Source organism: Macaca thibetana, chromosome 4 (genome assembly GCF_024542745.1).
Source record: "Macaca thibetana thibetana isolate TM-01 chromosome 4, ASM2454274v1, whole genome shotgun sequence".
Lineage (NCBI taxonomy): Eukaryota > Metazoa > Chordata > Mammalia > Primates > Cercopithecidae > Macaca > Macaca thibetana.
The window spans coordinates 34,638,358-34,662,878 of record NC_065581.1 but is presented as its reverse complement, the minus strand read 5'-3'; the positions used below and the strand labels follow the sequence as shown (position 1 = coordinate 34,662,878).

General features: G+C 52.6%; 1 protein-coding gene across 32 annotated transcripts in view; it reads left to right on the top strand.

The window, feature by feature from the left end:
• LOC126952767 (ubiquinol-cytochrome-c reductase complex assembly factor 2) overlaps nucleotides 1–24,521 on the top strand; it is a 317,841-nt gene that overhangs the window by 172,372 nt on the left and 120,948 nt on the right. The window contains exon 1 of one of the 32 annotated variants that reach the window (XM_050787749.1): nucleotides 6,719–6,723. The exons of 29 other annotated variants lie outside the window; for them this stretch is intronic. The gene's annotated coding sequence lies outside the window, so the exon portion shown is untranslated. Of the gene's footprint in view, nucleotides 1–6,718; nucleotides 6,724–11,045; nucleotides 11,050–22,709; nucleotides 22,714–24,521 lie in introns of those variants that run through there. 2 more of the 32 variants (XM_050787726.1, XM_050787746.1) reach the window with 2 other exon arrangements.

The window sequence follows — 24,521 nt, the reverse complement described above, 5'->3', positions numbered from 1 at the left end:
GGGTACACATGCAATCTGTTCTACTGAGAGTGCTCCAGAGAGCAATGGCTCCCCCAGCCTCCCCTGGGTGCCTGGCTCCTCCTGTCCCTTTCAGCCTGCCCCTTCTGCCTCCCCATCTCCTACCCAGGACCCTCAACCATTCTCCCAGCACCTCGGGCCAAGGCCAACTGCGTGGGCTGCCAAGAATGGTCAAACTCCAACCTTCCCAGAACTGGCCAGGGCTAGGGCTTTCTTTTCTTCTTTTCTTTTTTCTTTTCTTTTTTTTTTTAAAGGGAGTCTCACTGTGTCACCAGGCTGGAGTGCAGTGGCACAATCTCGGCTCACTGCAACCTCCGCAGTGATTCTCCTGCCCCAACCTCGCAAGTAGCTGGGATTATAGGCACCTGGCTAATTTTTTGTATTCTTAGTAGAGATGAAGTTTTGCTATGTTGGCCAGGCTGGTCTCAAACTCCTGACCTCAGGTGATCCGCCCACCTTGGCCTCCCAAAGTGCTGGGATTACAGGTGTGAGCCACCATGCCCGGCCCAGGGCCAGGCTTTTAAAGCATGGTTGTGACACAGCCTGCACCAGAATCACCCAGGGAACTTGTTAAAATGCAGATTCCTAGGTACTGCCCAGGACCTGGTGATTCAGAATCTCTGGGAGTGGGTCATAGGAATCTGCATTTTAGAATAAACTCCCTGGGTTTGTTTTTCCCCATAAATGATATTAGTGGATACATAAATGTAGAAAAGTGTAGAAGTAAAAAGTGAGTTGCTGCATGCATTTTCACAAACTCCACATCTGTTTAATGTCTACCCAGGTAGAGAAATAGAACATTTACAGGCCCTCACAAACCCCTCATGTCCCTTCCAGTTACCAACCTCTCCAAACAGGGCCACTATCCTGACTCCTGACAGCTCAGTTCTGTTTTGTCTGCTTCTGAATTTCACATGTATAGAATTCTACAGACACCTGTGTCTGCCTTTTTTTTTGCTTGACATTATTTGTGAGACTCATTCATACCATTATATGCATTTGTGGTTTGTTTATTCTCACTGCTGAGTAGCATTCCAGCCTATGATTGTGCCACAATTTGCATGCATTCTGCTGTTGATGGGCATTGGCTTGTTTCCAGCTTTGGGATATCAAAAGAGGGCTGCCATGAAAATTCGATGACATGTATCTCCGTGGACATTTGTATACATTTCTGATGGAGATATGTCGATCAGCAGAATTGTTGCATCACAGATAGGGTTTGCTTGTGTTCAGGTTTAACAAATACAGCTGAACAATTTTCCAAAATGGCTGTACCAATTTAGACACCCACCTGCAGTGTCTGAGAGTTCCAGTTGATGCACATCCTCGTCAGCACTGGGCGCATCTCTCTTTTCATCTCAGCCATGCTTGTGGGTGTGGAGTGATACCATTTTATGCTTCAACTTGCATTTCCCCGATGACTAATGATGTTGAGCACATTTTCTTATGTTTATTGGCCATTTGGGCATCCTCTTTTGTGAAGTGCCTCTTCAGATCTTTTGCCAACTTTTTAATCAGATTGTCTGTCTTTTTCTTATTGATTTATAGGAGTTCTTTATATATTCTGGGTTCTTGTCCTTTCCTGGCTATGTGTATTGCAAATATCTTCTTCAACTTGGTGTCTTGCCTTTTTACTCTTAATGATGTATTTTGATAAACAAATTTTTTATTTTAATAAAATAATTTTATTAAATATTTTTTATTTTCAATCAAATAATTTTTTTCCTTTTTGAGGTAACACTTTTTGTGTCTTATGTCCAGGTGGTTCTATGCACCTGAAAGTTTGAGGGGGTAGCTGGAGTTCTTCCAGACGGGCGACAGGCCTTGTTAATGCTCATTGCCACTTTCTTCTCAGACAGACACAGAATTCCCTTAATCATATGTGCCACACTTGCTGAGCACTTGTCCTGCTGTGGGGCACTTTACATGTTGTAGCAGACATCCTTGTGGGCATCTATTCAGCCTGAGTCCCAGCTGGAGCCTGTTTACTGAGAACTACTCCTGGACAGATGGGCCGTGGTGTGGCGGTGGCACTGGTACGTGACCCTGGCACACTGGCCACAGCTGATTGGACAGGACAGACCCTTACCAAGCTGAACTCGTCAGGCTATCTCTCCTGGGGATCTAGATTTGTCCTGAAGGGTGCTAGACTCAGTTCTGATTGTAGCAAGGAAGAAATGATGAGAACTCAGGAGCCGAGGCTGCCATGAGAGCAGGAGAGGGCACATTTGGCCCCACAGCCCTGGAAGCCCGCAGAGGAAGACAGAGGAAGCGGAAGTGAGACGGGGTGGAGTGTGACACTAAGATACGCTGCACCTCCTGGTTCTTGGCCCTCACAATGCACTCCTGCCTTGGGGGCCCCCAAAGATGACCAATAGCTTTTCAATAAATTCCCCTTTATGTTTAATGTGAATCCTGTCCTTGCAACCAAGAGAGTCTTATCTAAGAATGGTTAGCATCTTGAATCTTCAGAGCAATGAATTCTTTCCCTCTTAGAGATAAAGAAGCTGACTTGGGCTCAGGGAATGATTGCATTTTAAAAAAATGAATTTGATTCCCTCATCTAGCTTTGGACACATTGAGCAAAACACATATGAAACAGGACACTGTTTACTGCAGACCTTTTCAGAGCCTTTGATAGAACGGCACATAGGGATCTGCCAAATGCAGAGTCTCTCTAACTTATTCGACTTGTGGAACCTCCTTTTGTAAGAGGCATTGCGTGAGACTAATGTTTTATGGAAATTGCTGTGAGGAACCAAATTTCTACTACCTGCCCCAAGGTGTTCTCTCTGGAAGGAGGTGTCCTGGTCCAATAACTGGAAATGTTCATCTCCCCAGGTACATGACCCCTCAGTGGATATGATGAGGGAAGGGATCTGTTTTCTAAATCTCTTTCCTGAGGGTTTTTCTAACCTGAAGCAACCGTCCTGGGCCTGGGCGCCGCTAGACGAATCAACTATAACTGAATTTCAGAACTTTCCAAGTGGTTGGCAGGCCTCATCATGCCAGGGACTTCAGGCTCCACCAAGCCACTGTCATCCCTGGAGCCTGGTCCTTAACCAGCCTGCCTCTTCCCAGCAGGAATGAGGCCAGGAAGGGACAAAAAAAGAGGAGGGAATCTGGGAAGAAAAGACGAGGGAGAAAGGGGAAAAACTGAAGGAAGGAGAAAGAACCAGAGAGGAAGGAAACAGTGAGGAACAGACAGACCCTCAACAGGGGCGCCAGGAGGGTTTCATGAAGGGACTATTTACCAAAGGTGTGCACAGGATTTTGGAAAACCAACAAAGATGGAGCAGGTTGGGTGTGGTGACTCACACCTGTAATCCCAGCACTTTGAGAGGCCAAGGCGGGCAGATCACCTGAGGTCAGGGGTTCGAGACCAGCGTGGTCAACATGACAAAACCCCATCTCTACTAAAAACACAAAATTAGCTGAATATAGTGGTACACACCCATAGTCCCAGCTAATGGGGAGACTGAGGCAAGAGAATCCCTCAGGAGGCGGAGGTTGCAATGAGCTGAGATTGTGCCACTGTACTCCAGCCTGGGCTACAAGAGCAAAACTCAAAAGGTAAAAAAAAAAAAAAAAAAGGTGGAGTGTGCCTAGGAGCCAGCAGCATGGAGTCATGACCACCCCTAGTCCTGAAGGGCCAGGGAGGGAGTGGACCCGGAGAGAGTGAGTGTATTAGTCTGTTTTCACGCTGCTGATAAAGACATACTCAAGACTGCGTAATTTATAAAGAAAAAGAGGTTGAATGGACTCACAGTTCCATGTGGCCGGGGAGGCCTCAGAATCATGGCAGAAGGTCTCGTCTCACACAGCGGCAGACAAGAGATAATGGGGGCCAAACGCAAGAGGTTTCCCCTTATCAAATCATCAGATCTCATGAGCCCTATTCCCTACCGCAAGAACAGTGTGGGGAAGACCGCCTCCACGATTCAAATTATGTCCCACTGGGCCCCTCCCACCGCATGTGGGTGTTATGGGAGCTGTAATTCCAGGCGAGATTTGGGTGGGGACACAGCCAACCCGTATCAGTGGATGTGGAGGAGCCAGCTGAGCAGCAGCTGCCAGGGCCTTCGGTGCTGTCAGCCCAGCAGGCCCGGATCCATCCCATCCATTGTCCCCCTACCCTCTGATCTCCTGCTGGTGCCTCCCACTGGCCAAACCCTGTCAGAGGCCCCTGGTCAGGGAGCAGCTGGTGCAGCCACACACTCACACTCGCAGAGTGGAGATGGGCAGGAGCAGCTGAGGGGAATGGAGACTGCCTGGCATGGGAGGCTTGGGAGGAGGCTGGGGGAAGCAGAAGGGCAGGGAGGAGAGATGAAAATACAAGTCCTCCAAAGGGAGGGCCTTGAAAGAGGTAAAAGCAGAGAGGAGCCTCCAGGCTGGAGGCAGCTTTTCTCTGCACCCTCCTAGATGCATGGGCTTGTCGCCTCTCCCCAAACCACCAGATCTGTGAGTATCAGAACGGCCCGCACTGGGCAGCAGACATGTGGGTGTGGCCCCAGCACAGACAGGCAGCCGGCCTCCTCCCTGCTCCTGCCAGCTCCCACAATCGGGTGGGTGGATGGAGCTCTGCTGAGCTCAGCTCGACAGGCCCACCTCTGATGTGCACAGCCCTCCCTTTATGCAAGCCATGAGTGCCTGAAAGGTTGGGAGCATAAATCAATGCCAGGCAAAGGAGTCCTCGCTGAAATTCACCAGGAAAAAATGCATCGCTGAGGATCCTAGAGTGAGTTCCTCTCCACAGACCATAGTTGTCCCCGACGTGGCTCTTGGCTACGCACACATTGGAGCAGTTGAAAGTGGGCCCACTCTGACTATGAAGCTTCATCAGGAGGATGTTCTGGCCACGCCAGGGTGGGTGATGAGCTGCATCTGCCTCCCAGCCCCGCAGGTTCAGGGAAAGTTGCCAGCACTCACACTTCCCTCTCTGCTTCTCTCCTCCACGTTCTGGTAACTCCAAGGGGGAAAAGTGCAGGCGCCTCTCTCTACCCATTCCGCAGAGAGGTGAGCTGATGGGCAGGTACTCAGAGCCGCCTCAGGCCTGCCCCTGCCACCACCCAGCCCACCTTTCTCCACCAGCCTTATGAACTCCGGGCCCGGCCCCTGCCTTCAAGGGGGCCTGACTCCCTCACTGGCATGACCTCCGAGGGCCTGGCTGGGTGGAGATGATGGGAGAGCCACCTCCCAGTTCACTCGGAGCAACAGCAACACTGGGCCTTTGGTGAGATAAACCCAGGAACACCAAGACCAACCCGGGGAAAGGGATGTCTGAGGCAGAGAAATCCTTCATGAAGGGAGGCAGCTGCTGTAGATCAAAGCTGTTTTCTGTGCCTCTATGTCATCATTAGCAGAGGGCAGAGGTGGGGGAAGACGGTGGCAGGCACAGGACTACAGGAGAGCTCTTTGCGTCCCCTAGAGTAGAGCTGATGCCCCTGAAGCATCTGGTGGAGGTGAGGGGGGCAGTGCCAATGTCCTCTGGGTCCAGGGGCTTGTGGAGGCCAGAAGAGGATCTCCAGGACCAGGTCACGTGCCAGGGAAGGCTTCCTGTTGGAGAAAGCCTCTGAGCTGAGTCCTGAGGAGGCACTGGTGGTAGGCACACTAGGTGGTAGGTACACTACGCCACACTTGGGTAGGCCAACCCCGTGTATTTGGAGTGTCTTCACTTATGGGGGACTTAACAGAAAGGCAAGACACCAGGAGAGTCTTGAATCCAGAGACCCATCATGAAGTACCCATTAATGATAGACGGATGAGGCATTCAGAGAAGGCTTCCTGGAGGAGGTGAGCCTAAACAAAGCTTGAAAGGAAAGGAGTCAAGAGAGACTGTAGACCTTGGTAGACCCCTCACTTCCATGCCCTCGTTGCTCCCAGGATCTTTTTCTCCTCAGCCACTGTCTTGGTTTGAAGTTGTACAATTCTCTAATTGTTTCATTAATGTCACTGGACTACGGGCTCCAAGGTTTTGCTCACCGTTGTGACACAGTGAATGTTCAATAAATGTTTGTGGCAGGAATAAGTGAAAGGATGAGTGAATGACTGTTTGACTTGTCCTAACTACTGTGGTCTGGAAGTGGCATGGGTCTGTCCCACGGAGGAGTGGGAGGCAGTGGGAGGCCTTGGAGATCTTGCAACACAGCTGGAGCTACACTGGGTGGGCTGGACAGAAGATGGTCTGGGGCAGCGAGACAATAAGCGCAGGGTTCCTTGTTCTTGTTTCCAGGGGAAGTGGGAGCTGGGAAGAGGGCACAAGGCTAGGACCCAATGGAGCGTGCCATCTTGAACCCTGCAGTGGCTAGAGCTTGCAGGAGATGGGCTTGGAGGGAAAGGGGGCCCGGGATGGAGCCAGACCTCACATAGTGTGCACCCCAACCCCACAGCCCCTCTCCCCAGCCTGGGGTCCTCCAGGAGCTGCTGGACCTCTTTCTCCTGTCTCCCCCACTGCCTCCTTGGTCTGACTGTGCAGAGTGATTTGTGGGCCTGACAAGTTGAATTGTGGGTAAAGCGCTGTCTAAATGTGGAGCAAATTGGAACTGCAGCTCCAGCTGGCGGGCCATCCATCACGGGAAAGGCTCGTCAGCACCTCACTGCCCTGCCCAGCCTGGGCCCCTCACTGTGCTTGCCCCAGGGGTGAAGGGGTCTCCTCCTCTCTCCACCTAGGGTCTGAGGGGGCCAAGGATAGCATGGGAATGGGGGCCTGGGACTAGGGACCTAGCTGGAAGAGAGACAGGGAAGAGGAGGACTGACCATTCCTTGCATTTGTAGGGTCTCCTTTCGGCTTTTCCATAGCATTTTATGCTGATGAATTTCACATAAGCCTCCCAAGAGGTGTATTGTTTATAAATTGGGAAACTGAGGCACAGTGCAATCAGGTGAAAGGTCCAGCCTTGCACTGCACTAACAGAGACTGGAGCATGAAATTTACTGCTGGAATACCTGGCATTCTTAACAAAGCGGTCGTTTCTTGCAACACGGAAGAATTCAAAAGCAAATAAATATTCCATCTGGCTCAACTCCTAGTTCCTGGAACTGACACCTTAGTGGCTCCGTTATGGACGGATGAGGTGAAGGAGCCGCAAAAACACCTATAACCTGCAGGCCCTGCCTTGAGGGACTCGCTGTCTGTGCCAGCAGCTGTTCCCGTTCTAGGAGAGCCCTCTCCCTGCCTTTGCCCTGCCCAGCCTCTGACACCCCATTCCTCAGTCCATGTGACGCAGCTCCTGGCCACGGCTGATTAGGCCAGAGGCGGTCACCTGAGCCAGGCTATCTCCTCATAGCCTGGCCCTGACCTCTGACTTGGGACCTGCCTGGAAAAGATGAGCTATGCCAATTAGATGCAAGGAATTTGGAATTGGGATCTTGAGCAACCCAATCAGGTAGCAGAGTGAGCCAAGCTGAAAGTTCCCAGGTAACCTCAGGACTCATCTTTCTCAGAGGCCAAACTGTCCAGACCCTGCTTACTTTCCCCTGCCTCTCCCTCAACTCCGGATCCAGAAACCTCTGTGTGTGTGTGGAAGAGGGGAGGAAGATGCTACACTTGCTCTCTGTCATCCCACATGCCCCCAAGCTACCAAACTGTTTATCCACATGAGTCATTTCCGTTTCCCCTTGAGGCCTGGGTTTGGAAACTCAGAACCCAAGCACAGACTGCTGTCTCTCTCTTTATGCTGAGTCATCCCTTCCTTGAGACAACAGCTGAGCTGTCCTGCTGACTACTGAACGGAAGCGGCCAAGGTTGGGGATGGAGAGGAGCCGTGGAATATGAATTAACATTCCCATATGTTATCCTGTCACACAAGGTTACCCGTGGCCCAGGACCTCAAATGTGGAAGCATCAGGAAGGAAGAAAGCGCCTCTCTGCAGGGGAGGGGTGTGTGTTTGTGGAGGGGGGGCCTCTCTGCAGACCTCTGTGCTCCTGATTTCATTTTTGTGGAGCCCTTCCTGGCTGCCCTGGCCTGGGCCTCTCATGACCTGTAAGATTAGTGCTAAAAGTCCGACTGTTTGTACAAAGTACGTTTGTATCTGTTTCAGTCAGGGTTTAAGTGCAGGAAACAAAAGGCATGTGGGGATTTTAAGCAGAGAGGCAATTAACATGGGAAATTAGGTGCTTACAAAGTCACTGGAGGTGCTGTAGCAGTCGGCATTAGGCTTGCATCCAGGAATGAGTATGAAACGGCTGAACTGGCCCCATCAGATAGGGGAGGAATCAGAGCCACCACCGGACACACCAGTCTAGCTGCCATCCATCATCTGAAGCTGCTGTCACCACCACACAATGTCTGGGCCCCATAAAGCCGGTGCCTGGACATTGGAATGCCATGAAGGAAAACTCGTGTGTCCATGAGCCTACCTGCCACCAGCAAATAGTTAACGGATGAAGGAGCTGGCTCTGCCTCTCTTCCGCCCTGCAGGCCTCATGTAGGTGTCTGCATTCAGCAGAACCTCACGAACGGAAACCCTAGGTGCACGGGAGCCACACTGCTGTTAGCTTTGTAGCCTCTGCAGCAGCAGAAGGCATGGAATGGATGCTGAGTCCAAGCACATACCTCAGAGCCCAATTCCAGATTCCCAAGAGACCCCAGAGGCGAACGTGGCCCATCTTTTGCAGCCGGTGTGGACTGACTGCCCTTGGTTAAGGCCTGGCCTGGGGAAAGCTGTGTAAATACAGGAGGGGCAGTGGAAGGGGAGTGGGGACTGAAGAGCAAAGTGCGTGACTCTGAGTGTGTGCACACATATGCACCTGCATGTGCCTGTCCGGGAAAGAGGAGTGGGGGTGGATCTTAAGGGCTGTGAGATGAAGCCCAGCTCTCCCGACATTCTCACAGGACCTCTTATAACAGGAGCAGCCAACAGCTGTGGAGGCTTCCGTCCAGTGGGGAAGTCAGCGGTGGGGTAGACCTCACCCGCTCCCAGTCTCCACCTACCCTGGGTCAGCACAGCCATCTCTGATCAGCTCTCACGGGAGCCTGAAGTCTTTGTCTCTCCTTGAGCTAATTTCTGGGGATCCCAGCATCTTGTATTAACAAAACCAGGGTACCTAGAATGTCCCTCTCTTCAAAATACAGTTGTGACACACACTGTGGCTGCAGGTTCCCTGGGGGAACCTTGGCTGGGGTGAGGTTCATTGAGGCTCAGTTCTGCCTGACGGGGCCCTCCCTGCAGGCCGCTAGCCCAGGGCAGGACTGAGAGGTTGAGAGATGCCAGCCCCAGGAGCTGCTCAGCTTTGTGGCTGCAGCTCCCTCAGCAGAAACCCTTGCCTGTGGAACTGCTCTCTCCCTTTTGCTTGTTAAATAGTTCGTCTGCTGCCACTCCCCGCTCCTGGAAGATGGAGGAGCTGCCACTCTGGAGGCATGGGGAGGTGGGAGGGAGCACACACTCCAGGCCAAACACCCGCCTGCCCTGGCATGCAATCCGCAGGGAGACCCGGGAAAGGGAGGCTGCGTTCCGCAATGTGTCAGGAAGACAAGACAGGCTCTCTCTGCTCCTCTGCCTTGGAGAAGATCTTAGCCGAGCCTGACATCAGGGTCGACTTGGCCAGAGCCTCACAGAGACTCAGAAGCTAATGAAGGATTCATCCCCATCACCTCAACTCAGGACGTCCCCAAGGGAATGACCCCTCCTCCCTCTGCCCCCAAACTACTGCCTCCTCCGGCCTTCCCTGTTTGTGTCACAGCCCCCTCCCCAGTCTCTGAGACCTGCTGCTCCATCCCCTGAGACTTCTCTCAGATGTGGCCCTTGCTTGTCATTCCTACCTTCGGACCCACTCCCCTACCTTCATCACCACACCAGCCACCTCCCTCAGCCCTCCTGCAGCTCCCCTGTCTCCTGTCCCTGGAGGGTTCCCCTGCTGAACACCCCTGGACACCTCCCATCCCCCCATAACTGGCTAAATGGAGCCCCAGTGCCTCAGCCTTGTCTCAGAGGCTTTCTGAGGCTCACCCCCGGCAAACCGTTCCAGGCTATCTCCCACACACACCCACATTCTTGCCAAACTATATTATGCATCAATTCTCGAATAGTGGCCACATGATGGAAGCTGGCTAATTAGAGCCCTGTCCTGAGACTTTTTCCTGAACTGGTCTTCTGGGATTTGAGCTGTAAGGACGGTGTGGTAGACTGAAGAAAATACCTCTCTCCCAAAGATGTATGTACTTCTTAATACTTGGAACCTGCAAATATTACCTTACCTGCCAAAAAAAGCGAATACTGCCTTATATATAGCAAAAGATGTAATTAAGTTAAGGATCTTGGGAGGAGAAGCATATCCTGGATAATTTGGGTTGGCCCCGAATGCCATGACAAGTGTCCTTTACACACAGAGAGAGGAGAAGTTAGACACAAAGGAGAAGGCAATGTGAAAACTGAGCAGAGAGAGATGTGGCCACAAGTCAAGACATGCTGACAGCACCAGACGCTGAGAGAGGCAAGGCACGGCGTCTTCCCTGGAGTCCTCAGAAGGCACGTGGCCCTGCAGACAACTTGATTTCAGACTTGTGGCCTCCAAAACTGTGAGAGAATAAATTTCTATTGTTTGAAGCCACCAAGTTTCTTATAATTTGTTATAGCATCCCCAGAAATGGATACAGATGGTGAGTGCTGGAGCTGCAGGAGTCATTTTGTGCCATGTGGAGAGGATGTGGGAAGCCTGAAGCAGATCCAGAAGAAAGTAGAGCTAAGGGGTGGAGAGGGGTGCAGGGGGCTGGAGAGAGCCTGGAGGACACTGGGTCACCCTGCAGGCAGCCTTCCCTCCCTAGCCTTTTCTGCAACATAAGCCAACATGTTTCCCCTTTTACTTAAGCCAGTTTGAACTGGTTTTCTGTCACTTGCAGCCCAAAGTGTTCTGACTAACATTCTCACCCAGTAATTATTATGAGCTTTAAAAATAGCTCAAATCTTTGACCCAGTGATCCCAGCTTTCTGCCCTAAGAAAATAATCTTTACAAGGACAGTCACAGCAGTGTGAAAAAATAGAAACAACCTATATATGCAACCACAGGACATGTGTTCATGAATTATGGGGGGATATTATGTAACTATTAAAACTACATTTTCATGCTTATTATAAAATAATAAGTGAAAGGCAGGACAGCAATAAGAAATACATGCACACACATAACCATGCATTTGTATATTTATATATAACAAGAAACTCCATTGTAAAAAATTGTGTTTCAGATAATTTTTTTTTTTTTTTTTTTTTTTTTTTTGAGACAGAGTCTTGCTCTGTCACCCAGGCTGGAGTGCAGTGGCGTGATTGCTTGAGATAATTTTTGAGGCAACAAAGCATTATACATGCAGTTGAAATCCTTTGTGTACCTCCCCTCAATTTCTTACACAGCCTCCTTCCCTCTCCGAAGGTAGCTATCTTATCTAAGTTGGTATCATCCTCATGTATGATTTTAAATACTTACTGCTTATGTATGTATCCATAAGTAATGCATCATATTTGCACGTCTCTACATTTTAATCTGTAGGATGAGGCTTTCTGCAACTTGTCTCTTCTCCACCAACCATATATTTTGCTTTCAGTCCATCTTGATAGCATGTTCATTAATTTTAGCTGCTGTCAAAAATTCCTTTTCTTAGTGTCCCACACTTTACATATACTTTCTCTGGTTAATAAACGCTGAGCTCATTGGCAATACTTCTTACTCTAAAATCCTGCAGCTCTTATGGTTCATTGTGTACACGCATGAGATTGTCCCCAGGGGTTTACACCCCAAGCGCAGTAGCGGGCGCAGGACATGTGTGTCTTCTTCCCTACAAGGTGCAGCTGAATTGTGCTCCTAAGGAGTGGTATTTAGAGTTAGTAGTTGGCGGGACACAGTGGCTCACGCCTGTAATCCCAGCACTTTGGGAGGCCAATGAGGGCGGATCACGAGGTCAGGAGATCAAGATCATCCTGGCCAACATGGGGAAATCCTGTCTTTACTAAAAATGCATTACAAAAATTAGCCGGGCGTGGTGGCACATACCTGTAGTCCTGGCTACTGGGGAGGCTGAGGCTGGAGAATTGCTTGAACCCGGGAGGTAGAGGCTACTAACCCGAGATCGCGTCACTGCACTCCAGCCTGGGCGACAGAGTGAGACTCCATCCCCCGCCCCCGCCCCTCCCCAAAAAAAGGGTGAGTAGTTTCCATTTTCCACATCCTCAATAGGGAGACGTTTTTGACAATCCAGCGGGTAGGAAATTGTATCTCGCCATGTGGTTTGATGTACATTTCCCTTTTTACAGGGCTCTCCATACACTTTCCATAGATTCATGTCCCCTTCAGTTTCCTCTTCTGTTCAATGCTTTTGACCACTCTACTTTTGTCTTTTGAATGGAAAATATATTCACACGAATTACACTCAAATGTCAACAGTGTCTTAACACTTTTTATTTCTCTTTTATAGTAACAGGACACTTCGTTTGTGGTGGCCCTATCAGCGTCCCCTGTCTGGAAAACATCCCCCAGCTTCCCACCTGCTCCGGCCGTGTGGTCCAAATTGGAGCCCAACTCTCACCTGATCCCGCCCCACAGGTCACAGGGTTTGGTCCAGGGTTAGGCACATGACCCAGTCAGACCAATCAGAGCCCCTCTCTGGGCTTTTTAACTGGAGGACGAGAGCGATTCTTTCCTGGTCGATCATGAAAATGTGAAGACATGAGGCCAGTAATCCTGCTTCATAGAGACACACAGCCTGCGACCAAGAAACAAATACCAAGGGAGAGAGGAAGGGAGTGAAAACGGAGAGGGCGTGTAGGCAACCAGACCTACCACATGTGTCCAGACACGCCGCGGCTCTGAGCTCCACTGACTCGCACAGACTTGGGGGATGAGGCCCGGCCAGAGACCTGCCCCTACCATCAAGGGTTGCCAGCCTTCTGCAGGGCACCCACCAGGTCTGATGTGCCCAGGGCTGGGGAAGACCCTCGCTCTGACCCTTTAAATCCAGGCTGCAGAGAAGCCTGTTCCTGACGCCGAAGCAGCAACACTGACCAATTCCCAGCAGGACTTCCGCACAGGGCCTGGGCCTGCTCACCTGTGGGGAGGCGCTGGCCAAGGGCATCCCTCGCCGCTCGCTCCTACCCCCGTGGGCCTCGAACGGCCCCTTCCCGCTGAGTCAGAGGCCTGAAATAAGAAGCGTGTTCCAAAAGATGTGACTTTTGGGAAAACTTCAGCCAAATCAATTAATGATAAAACCCTTGAGCAAACACAGCTACTTTTATCATTTTAGAATGTTGTGACTGGAGCAGCAAACGAAATTAAATTAAAAACACAGAGACTTCAGGTCAGAACCCCAGCCGCTCTTGTTGGTTTTTAATCTCCTATTAAACGATATATCTTCTGATGGCTTTTGTCAGCTTATTTAATGTAATAACCCAGGACATGTGGCCCGCTGACCTCCTCATTCCCCCCACATGGCTAAGGGGGAGGGTACCACTGGCAGCCAGGTCCACCCACAAGCTTAAAATGGGGATGGGAGGGGGGCAGCCGTCATGGGGAACGGCAAGGGGCCACAGAGGACTCTGGAGACTGAGCTTCACTAGAGCTCTGTAGGCAAACACAGGGCACGGAGGTGCCCCGAGGCCAAAAAGCTTTCCCAAGTCACATTCAGAGCCAGGATTGGAACCCAGGCCCCCCGGCAGCCAGCCCACAGCTCAGTGTCCAGGAAAAGGGCCGAGTGCAGGGCTGGGAGTGCGGTCCTCAGTTCTCCACCCCCTCTCAGGGCATTAGTAGTGGGGCTTATGCAGCTCAGTCTGGAAGACAGAATCAGAGTCCCAGTCCCCAGGAGATCCTGGCCTGATGGCAGAGGACTTTCCCATGCTCGGGGACTTCCCAGTGTGAGGATGGAGACACAACCCTGCCCTCAGGAAACTCCCAGTGAGGTGCAGACACAGGCAAATACAGATGGCCAAGCCTCCAAGTAAATTGTTTTGGTGAGAACAAGAAAGGGTGGCTTGGAATGTGTGTTGGCTTCACCAAGAAAGGCTTCCTGGAGGAGGCGGAGAAGGGGGCAATCTCAAGACAGCTTAGGCAGAGGATTTGTGGCAAGAGAGAGAAGCTGCAGCGGGTGAGGGAGCAAAGACACAGGGTACATTTCCACTATGAGTTGCCTGTACCCACACACAGGCACACACAAACATACAGGCCTGTGTGCACACACTTACACCTATGCGTACGTACAAAACCATGCACTCAGAAACACAAGCTGACATACCAGGCATAAGGACACATGGGTGTTCTCTTACCATCATGCATGCACACACATGCACATACACACATGCATTTATGCACATACACCTGTACATGCAGTCATAGACAGACCTACACGCTGGCCAGGACCAGGCTTTGAATGAAGTCCAAATATGCTCTGTCTGCTCTGCTCTGCTCTGCTCATAGGTATGGGGTCCTGCACTGCCCCCAGCCATGCTTGGGGCCCCCAGCAGCTGTACTGCCTGTTAAAAGTTTCTGAGCCCCCTGCCTGGGCTCTGTCGGCATCCCTGCCCCTGCCATGGTCCTGCCCCCTGGTGTACCTGCTGCCTTCTCCCTGGCTCTGTGGGCGGGCAGAGAGCTGGGGCTGGCCAGGAGGACACTCCTCGGGGAACTTCGTAGAGCTACCCACAGGCTAGGGAGAGGTCTCCGGGGCTTGTCTGGGCCACTGCCCAGCCTCGGAGCAGGATGTTCCTTCCCTTTCAGCCACTTGCTGCCTCCCTCCTTTCCTCTCAAGGTCTCTGACAGGTCAGGTTCTTTCGAAGACAATTCAGAGGAAGATTACATGCAGGAAGTTTTCTGAGAAGAACACCTGTGAGGAGTGACGCAAGCAGGACTGGGCAGACAGAGGGACTGGGCTGCTCTGTGGTCACAGCAGAGGCCTCAGCCACCCCAGGGAGGACAGAGGAGGGGAGGAGGCCCTACAGCCTGTCCCACATGGGGCAAGGGGATCTGCCTTCACACTGGTGCATTTACCAGCAGCTGGATGCTGGCTGTCCCCAGAAAACGCTGCAACCTCAAAGGAAGAGGCCAAGGGTAACCACAAGGAAGAGGAGCTCAGCTTGGTGCAGTCAGCTGTCCACATCCCCCATGGCTGGAGAATGGGCACTGGGGTCCTGAAGGGAAGTATGTGGGCAGCACCTAGGTGGCCACTATAGTCTCCAAAGGATGAGGCGCCTGACCCCCTCCTGCTGTAGGCCTCACTCACGTCCCTTCTGCTGCAGTTGAAGTCCCCTCTCTTGAGTCTTTCTGAGCCCTGCTCCCCTGTCTGTCCTTCCCGCTTCAAACTATCGCCTTAAGCTGGTGTGGACGGCTCCATATTGCAGGTTTCAGATTCCCTCACAGGAAGCCAGAGGGTGAGGCTCCCTCCAGCACCCTCTCTCTCGCCTCTCCTGAGGCCCAAAGTCACCTCTGAACACAGGGGTGCTGAGTCATGGGCGAAGCGATAAGGACACCCCCTCTGACTGCAGTCCTTCGTGACTCAGAGCAGTGGGACAGCGGCTGAGTCTGATTTGCTCTGGGCTGACAAGACAGCGGTGTGGGCTTGTGACTATCATTCAGCAGGCTCTGTGGGTGGCAGAATGACAGGATCCCCTCTTACCTCAGTCCTCGGTTGATGTCCCCACCACCCCTGTTTACTCTCACACACACAGCGCTGGCAGGAGTGGGAGCTGAAATCCTTTGGATTTGAAGCACACTTCATTTCTTCTTCTCCAGGGAAAGTGTGAGCTAGAGAGTGCCGACTTTGAGACCAAGGGGCTGTTCCCCCTAGACTATATTTCATCTGTCCTAAGGAACACATTTGTTTCACACTTTAATATCCCTGAAATTGAAATCTGTCTAACAGTTGGTGGCATAACCTAGTTTAATCAGCAGCATTTTCCCCCTTCATGGTAAAATAATGGTTCCTTTAAAAATCACTGGTATCCTAGATTTGATGAGACTGGTACTTTGCATCCACCTGGGAGGCAATGCCAACCTCTCCACCCAGGGAGATGAGGGAGGCGAGGGAAGGAGACCGGAGGCTGGGCTGCTTTCAGCACCCAGGGAGGTCAGGGAGGGGAGGGGAGGAGACCGGAGGCTGGGCTGCTTTCAGCACCCAGGGAGGTCAGGGAGGGGAGGGACTAGAGGCTGGGCTGCTTTCAGCACCCAGGGAGGTGAGGGAGGGGAGAGATGGGACTAGAGGCTGGGCTGCTTTCAGCACCTGGGGAGATGAAGGAGGGGAGGGGAGGGGAGGGGAAGGGACAAGAAGCTGGGCTACTTTCAGCACCCAGGGAGTGAGGGAGGGGAAGGGAGGGGACCAGAGGCTGGGCTGCTTTCAGCATTCCCTGCATCAGGCTTTCACTGGGCAGCTTCCGGATCTGGGCCCTCCCAAGGCCTCCTGCAGGCAGATGAAGAGCAGAACCATGTTTTGGAGCCAAACAGAAAATTATTTTTGGAGACTCAGGGCAGAAGTTTACCTCTAGTGCCCTGCAGACCTCAGCTGCTGGCGGCCAAGGTCCTCCTTCTGAAGCCTAAATAAAAGTAGCTGAAGCTAGTCCAGCCTCAGCAGCTGGGGCGATGACAGCGATGTGAACGTGGGTGTAGATGTTCCAGGGAAGAGGGCTTGGGGCTGCGGCTCCAGGTGAGGCCTGTTGAAGTGTTAATGGGCACCATCTTGAGCTGAGAGAATTAGCCCCATGGGGCAGCCAAATGTAAAAAGCCTGGGAATTTAGAAAGAAAATGCTGCCCTGGAGGAGAGGCAAGATGGGAGAGTTCCGGATGCTGAGCTGAGTGGAGGAGAAGCACGTTATGGACCTCGTCTGGCACAAGCAGCAGGGAGCCCCCGACACTGCACTCAGCTGCTGGCTCTCATCGCTGCCCTAGAGGCTTGGTGAGCTCCCAGATGGCCATCTCAGCAGACTCCTGTGGGGCAGGTGGCAGGAGGATGATACTGAGATCCATGCCTCTTTCAACAAGCAGCAGAGACAGGAGAAAGCTACTTTGGCCACAGGGTCAGTGGTGGGAGCAGGTGGGAGCCAGCATCTCCAGAGGGAGACTCCAGGCAGAGAGGAGGCTGAAGGACCTGCTTGGCAGTGTAGGTTGAGAGCCCCACTGTGCAAGACACGATGCTCCCTCCTCACCCCCTCCAACCTGAGCGGAAGCAAGGCGCTCTGGGAAGCCTGGTTTGCAGGAGAAGGCCAGGAGAGCAGGGCCCTGGAGCCCAAGCCCTGCAGGACGCCTGGCCAACCCAAGCCAACTTCATTCATTCCTCCGCCCCATAAACACCTGCTGAGTAGTGAAGCAAACAGGCAAAACAGACTCCTCTGAAGGAGTCTACGTTCTAGTGAGGGGAGAAATACATTAAACAAAATAAACACAGAATGACATTGGTGCTAAGCGCCACAAAGAAAAATATAACAGAATGAGGAGGTTGGAATGAACAGGAATACCGCTTTCTATCACGTGGGCAGGGAAATTCCTCTGCACAGATGTGACGACAGACGTAAGTGAAATGAGGGCGGGAGCCTTGGGGGCATCTACGGGAAGCTTCCTTCCGCTCAGCACACCAAGCAGTGGTGCAAAGGCCCCGCCAGGGTGGGACTCGGATGGTCCCAGACTAACAAGAAGATCAGGGCTGGAGTGGAAGGAGACAGTGAGCGAGAGGGAGATAGGTGCGGGGAAGGAAGTGGCATCCAACCCCACAGGGCTTTCTGGGCCATGGAAAGGACTTTGGCTTCCACTCTGAATGTAAGGGAAGTCTACAGAGGGTTTGAGCAGAAAGGGGTGACCTGACTTCGGTTTTAACAGGATAACAGACAGCAGGGGCAAAGGGCAGGCAGCAGGGACGCTGTTAGAAAGCCATTGTAATCTCCAAGCAGAAGATGACAGTGGCTGGATTGTGGATATATTTAGACGGCATAGCTGATGAGATTTGCTGACAGATTGGATTCGGGATGTGTTCCAGTTATCTATTACTATACAACAAACCACCCCCGATCCTTGGTGGCTTAAAACGACCATAGGCATTTATTTTGCTTATGAATCTGCAAAATGTGGGCAGGACTCAGTGAGGAAGGCTCCTCTCTACACCACATGATGTCAGCAGGATGGCCTGGGAAGCTGCGGAGCCACTTGCAGGGTGAGTCTCACATGGCTGGTGGGTGCAGGCTGATGGCTGCAACTAGGGCTTGGCCTGGCCCATCTACCCGAGGTCTCAGCCCCTCCTCATGTGGGCCTCTCCCAGGGCTCCTTGGTTCCAAGGGCAAGCATCTCAGGAATCCAAGGCAAAACCTGCAGGGCTTCTTACCATCTAGCCTCGGAAATCCCAGAACATCACTTCCTACTGCCTTCTATTGGTCAAGTGAGTCACCAGGGCTAGCCCCGATCAACGGGAGAGGAATTAGACCCCACCATCTCTCAGCGGGGAGAACAAAGAACTTATGGCCATCATTACTCTGCCACACAGTGTGAAAGAGGTGAGGCGAGGGTGACTCCAGGATTCTTGGCCTGAGCCACTTACGTCCTGGTGTATGCCACTAGTGAGGCAACTGCTTCTCGCTCACCTTACCCTCCAGAGGCCGAGCTGTGGGCCTTGTCCAAGCCCCCTCCCTCACAGGTCTTATTTCTTCCTGTCAAATAAAGGGTCTGAATGGGAAGACAGTTGTCCCTTCCAGCCCTGGGACACTAGCAACAGGGCGGGGAGCAGCTTCCTTATGGGGTCCAAGAGACGAATGACCCCTCCTCCCAGGAGCTACTCTTAGAACCTCGGGCGGGAGGCCTGAGACAGGGCTGGGGTGGCTGGCTGGGAGGCACCACAGAGCAGGGGCCTGGCCTGCAGCCCTTCCCCTCGGCATCCTGCCTCTGCCTCTGGGCCAGAGCCACCCATGTGTCCTACCCACACTCAGGAAAAAGGTGGACAGGCCCTGCCCGTGAATGCCAGGTTCTGGTTTCCAAGCCTTTATCTCTCAGGGCATGGCCAGGGATCAGGAGACCCAGAGGCAATCAGCTGATCACCTGTCCACTGTGGCCCCACTCTGAGCCAGGCAGCCTGGGTGGGGGCCTCTGACATGCTTTTCCTGACGCAGAAGAGGGCCCGGAGAGGGGCTGCTGCCCATGGCTATGAGCACACGGCTCCACCCAGCCTGGCCCATCACCCTGCACACACACCTGAGATGGCTGAAAGGTGTATGTCTCCCTCCTGCAGGCAAGAATAACAGAATATGGACTCCCCACCCTGAAGAAAAGACTCTAGCACAAACTCTCATGTGCCCATGAATGTCCTGGGGTGTGTCCTTAAAATACTGAAGCTGAATCAAAGGTTCTGTGTTTCCACCCAGTCCCCAGGTGATGCCAACGCTTCTGGGCCACAGGGCAAGGGGCTGGTCTAGCCAGACCTGCGGCTTCCCAGGTGGACACCCCAGGAGACTGCAACACAGCCAGCCTGGCTAGAGGGACCATTGTCCAGCCCCTCATCTCACAGATGAGATGGACAGCAGCTGTGGCACGCCAAGCACCTACAATGCCACCATACCAGCTGGGCTCTGGAGCGAGAACACACAGGTGGATGGGCTCTGTGACCTTGGGCAAGTTCCTTTGTCTCTCTGGGTCTCTTTGCTCATCTGCAAAATGGAAAGAAGCCTGGAAAGCGGGAGAGAAGGATGGGTCGGGAGAAAGGGGAGTAGAGGGATGGGGAAGAATATTGTGCAGGTGACCTGGGGGGGAGCACTGAAAAGGAGAGGTGAAGGGAGGAGGGGCAGAAAGAGAAGGCAGGGGAAGAGGGGGCAGGGCGAAAAGAGGCAGTCAGGGAACCTTGAAGAGAAGGGCACTCAGCCAGAGTCATAACTGTGGGATGGTGGGAGAAGGAGAAAGTGAGGAAGAGTCTGGGGCTGGGGACCGGGACAGCCTGGGTGTCATGGAGGAGGTGGGCAGGGAGGGTGGGCCCGAGGGGGATGCAGTGCTCTCCCTTCGTCCCAGGCTCTCAGGTGCCAGGGAGAAATGAGATTCTAGCTGCAACCCTTCTGGGAAACATCCTGCCTTTTCATTTATGGGGAATAAGTAGAAAAATGACTGGAGGAGGTGCCACCACATTATTATTATTTATTTATTTATTTATTTATTTATTTATTTATTTATTTATTTTGGGCAATTGCGGCAAAAATGTCTCCACTGGGAGTGTAAAGCCCATCAGGATGGTACACAATGGCCGGCCGCCTTCAGCAGGCTCAGCACCTGCAAGCCTTCCTCCACGGGGCCATATTTAACCAGGGGTCCCTGCGGCCCAGACATGCCTGCAGTCCTGCAATGAGTTGCAGAGTGGAGGTAAAACACTCACCACTGGGCATCTCTCTGGCAAGCCTGGCCCTGGTTCCACCCAGCTCTACAACACAGCCCCGAGAAGGGACACTGAGGCACAGGAGCTTCTCCACCCCTTTCTGGACCACCAGACCCACTCATTTGTACTGGCTTTTCCCACCCATTCAGGGGCTTCCTGAGACCGGAGTTGACCTTGGGCCTCCTTGAAGAAAAGAGAAATGGCTCTCTGTGCCTTCCTATAACCCACACCCCCAGTGAAATCGTTCTCTTTTGATTTTTGTCCGAAACAGTTCTTTGTTGTCTAAGACTAGGAGGGGACAGAGAGGAGAGGCTGGTGGCAGTGGGAGGGGGACAGGGGTCCTTGTAGGAAACAGAGGAATTATGTCAATAGGCTGCCAAGGGTAGAGGCTGTCATCACGGGCCTTTACAAGGCGCTGTGGCAGTGAGCGTGCAGTGTTACACAAGGTGTAATTCATAAGGGCCCAAAGCCGGCAGGGCCTGCGGAGCTCAGCCCAGGGGCTGGGGTGGCCCATGCCCTCCTCCAAGGAGCAGCAGCCCCTGCCACCCTTGGCGCACACTGTACCTTGACATGGAGTGCCCACCCCTCCCGAGCAGTTGTGACTTTACTCATTTCTCAAGGCCCGGCACAGATGCCACCTCCTCTCCAGAGCCTACTCTGAGCCTTCCAGCCTAGGTCTCCCACCTTCCCTGCGCTGCCCAAAGCCAGCTCAGAAACGACATCCTGTCCTTCAAGAAACCCACCGCGCCCTGTGGTTGGCCAGGCTTCTTTCTCCAAACACACTGGGAGTTCCTTAAGGGCAGAGCGGCCCTTGTCCTGGCTCCTGTGAAGAGCCTTTGGCAACTCCCTCTTCCTGTTTCACAGGAGGAGCCTCACGACTCAGCGCTTCCGCACCCAGCCTCCTGGCCCTAAGCACGGAGAGCCGCTGCCTCATTCCCCTTCACCACCCTTAGCCCCCCTGGCTCTACACATTTGAGCTCTTTTTTGGTTTATTGTCTATTTCTCCTGACTAGAATGTAAACTCCATCAGGGTGACTGTTTTTGTGTGTTTTCTTCTCTGCTGTATCCCCAGCATCCGGAACGGTGCCCAGCACAGAGTAGGTGCTTAGTAAATGTTTGTTACACCCAGCTCTTTACAGAGTGAATTATGCAGTAGAATTTTTTCTTGCCTTGATCTATACACACGCAGCAACCGAGGAGAGGTGATTTGTTCTGCACTGGAAAGCGCGGGGGAGAAGGGAGGTCTTTCATACCACTCTGAGGTCTCGCCCCTTTTCCTAGAAAATCTGGAAACTGGTAGCCTCTCTCCATAGAATTCTCTTTATCCAGAGCATAAGCCCTCAGAGAGCTCCAAGAACAAATATTTTTTGCTCACATCTCTTTTGGAAAACATTCAGAGAACACCCTGCCTTTTTGAGAGGAGAGAAGTACAGTGACTCCCACAGTGTCACCACTCAGCAAGTCAGTGGCCCGGCCAGAGCCACCCCCGGCGCCAGGCCAGGGCACTGGCCATTCCCACACTGGCTCTCTCTGCCACCCACTGAGGCTGAGAGAGGCAAAAGACCAGGAAAGGGGCTGACTTTGGAGTTTTGATCCAAAACTGGGGCTGGGGCTCTGGGGAAGGCCCCAGGCCCAGGAGGCTCTGCACAAATAGAGCTGGTTCTCAGGCTGGAAACCAGACCAGCTGGGCCAGCGCTCTCACCTGGAGCCTTGTGAGAGCACTGCCTCCTGGGCCCCGAGCATGGGGTTGAGTAGGAATCTGCATTCCTGACACACGCTCATGCTGCCGGGAGGAGGACCAGCTTTGAGAACCACTGGCTTAGAGAAAACACCCCCAGCTCTTCCTAGGCTCACATTGGGGAACTGGACTGGGAATTAGGCTGTGTGAGGGGCCTTTGCTTTTTATTTATCCGCTTAGGCATTGTTATGAACATTTAAAGACCTGTAGAGATTATTTCTTATTAAAACTTATTTTCAAAGTTTTAAAAGAAAACGAACAATTCATGCATGGTGTGAATGGCAATTATCTATTCAACCTAACAAGCATTTATTATGTGCCTACTGTGTGCAGGCCAAAATTTTAAATGAATAAGAGGCAGTCCCCATTGTGTAGACACAGAGCCGTGAGGGGGAGTGAGACAGATAAAACAGCATTAATAGAAAGGAGGAGGAACCATGCTAGAGGTGTTTACAGATACAATGGAGACACAGGTGGCAATTCATTCCACCTGAAGAGTCAGGAAAAGCAGCCAGAGGAAAGGTAGCATTTTCACTCAGACTTGAAGGACCCCAGCCAAGGAGAACAGCATGAACATGGCCTAGAGAAGGCAGGATCTGCATTTTTAAGGAACTGGACCAAAAGCCTGGGGTGCTGGGTGGCCTCAGATATGGGGGTTGGAAGACACTGGAGGTGGGCCAGAAAAAGCAGGTGGCAGGCGGGTGCTGAAAGTCCGTAAGTGGCTGTGACTTCACAGAAAGCTCTCAAAGTCCTGAAGCAGAAAGAGGAGCCGTCAGGCATTCAGAAGCAAGGCTGAGGGTGAATGGGCTGGCAGGAGGAGGAGAAGAGAGGCTGGAGACCGGGGAGAAAGCAGGTGCGGACATCCTGGAGAGGGATGATGGGGTCCCGGGTTGGGGACAGTAGAGCAGCAGCACTGGGGACAGATATTGTTGACTCCTGGCCTGAGGGAAGAGGAGGGAGAGGGAGGGGTTGATATGCCCTGAAGTTCCCAGCTCAGCCACAGGGATGTGCCAGCTCCAGGACCTGTATCATGTGGACCTGCCCTATTTCCCCAGCCACAGTTGGTTTGTCCATGTCCAGGCACCTGATCCAATTAGGTGACGAATCTGGGGATGAGGGGGGCAGCACTGAGATTCTGCCAGAGACCCGCTCTAGAGGATTCTTTGCAAAATATGTATAACTAAGGCCTCAGCCTTGATACCTGCACCCTCTTGTTCCCAGCACGGGACTGGGGACTCAGCCTGGTAGTCAGAGGAAAGGAGGGCAGAAAGGGCTGGTGCAATCCAGGAGGACCTCCTAGAGAAGACAGCTGGATTTGGATAGACAGAAGGAAAAGCAGAAGCCATGCAGGAGCACAGGAACAGGCAGGCCCTCAAAGTCCATCTCTTCCTCTCCAGCCCTCTTGGGGGAGGAGCCCCAGTGCAGCCCAGCACCTCTGGAAAGGGGCTCCAACTCCCTCCTCCTCACCCCTCTAGCCTGGGGTCCCAAGAGTAGCTCTGGTAGGGAGTGTGTGGCCTCTCAGCAGAAGGGGAAATGAGCCCAGGGAGAGCAGTATCTTAGTTCGTTGTGTGTTGCTATAACAGAATACCACAGACAGGGTAATTGATAAACAATAAAAGTTTATATGGTTCACTGTTCTAGAGGGCAAGAAGTCCAATATCAAGGTGCCAGCATCTGGTGAGGACCTCCATGCTGTGTCATCCCATGGCCAAAGATGGAAGGGCAAGAGGGCACAAGAGAGCAAGGGTAAGAGAGGGCTGAACCGGCCTTTCTAACAAGCCCACTCCCGAAATAACTAACCCACTCCTTCGATAATTACATTAATCCATTCGCGAGGGTGGAGCCTTCATGGCCTCAGCATCTCTTAAAGGTCCCGCCTTTCAACACTGCTGCATCAGGGATTAAGTTTCCAACACATGACCTGTGGGGGACATATTCAAACCACAGCAGGCAGCAACTCACCTCAGGTCACACAGCCAGTTAGTGGTCCTGCAGGACCCCAAATTCAGGCCTCTTTCTCCTGGGGAGGTAGCCAGGCTGGGCAGACCTCCATGTGGCAAAATCTCCCAACCTGTATGGGACACAGAGGACTGGCCCAGAAATGCTGACTTGGAGCCCCATGTAGACTTCCGTGGGCACTGAGTCTGAGAAGCCCTGCACGCCTGGTGCACCCACTCCTAGAAACTCCTTCAGCTCCAGCCTGGGGTGGGGGTCAGGAGGTTAGCAGCACCATAGTCTCACAGCCTCAGACAAATGCCTTCCTGCTCCCACTTCCAGCTGCCTCCCATCTGGCCTGGGGGTGGGTGGTGGGGTTCGCTAAACCCTCCTTCCAGAGTGCCAGCCATAAGCTGCCCGCCACATGGGGAAGGGAGGGAAAGCGGAGAGAAAAGAGGCTCTGGTTGGCCAGCCCAGGTGCCTGTAGACCGCTCCTTGGTGGTAGGCAGCCACTGCTGTGTCACAGTGG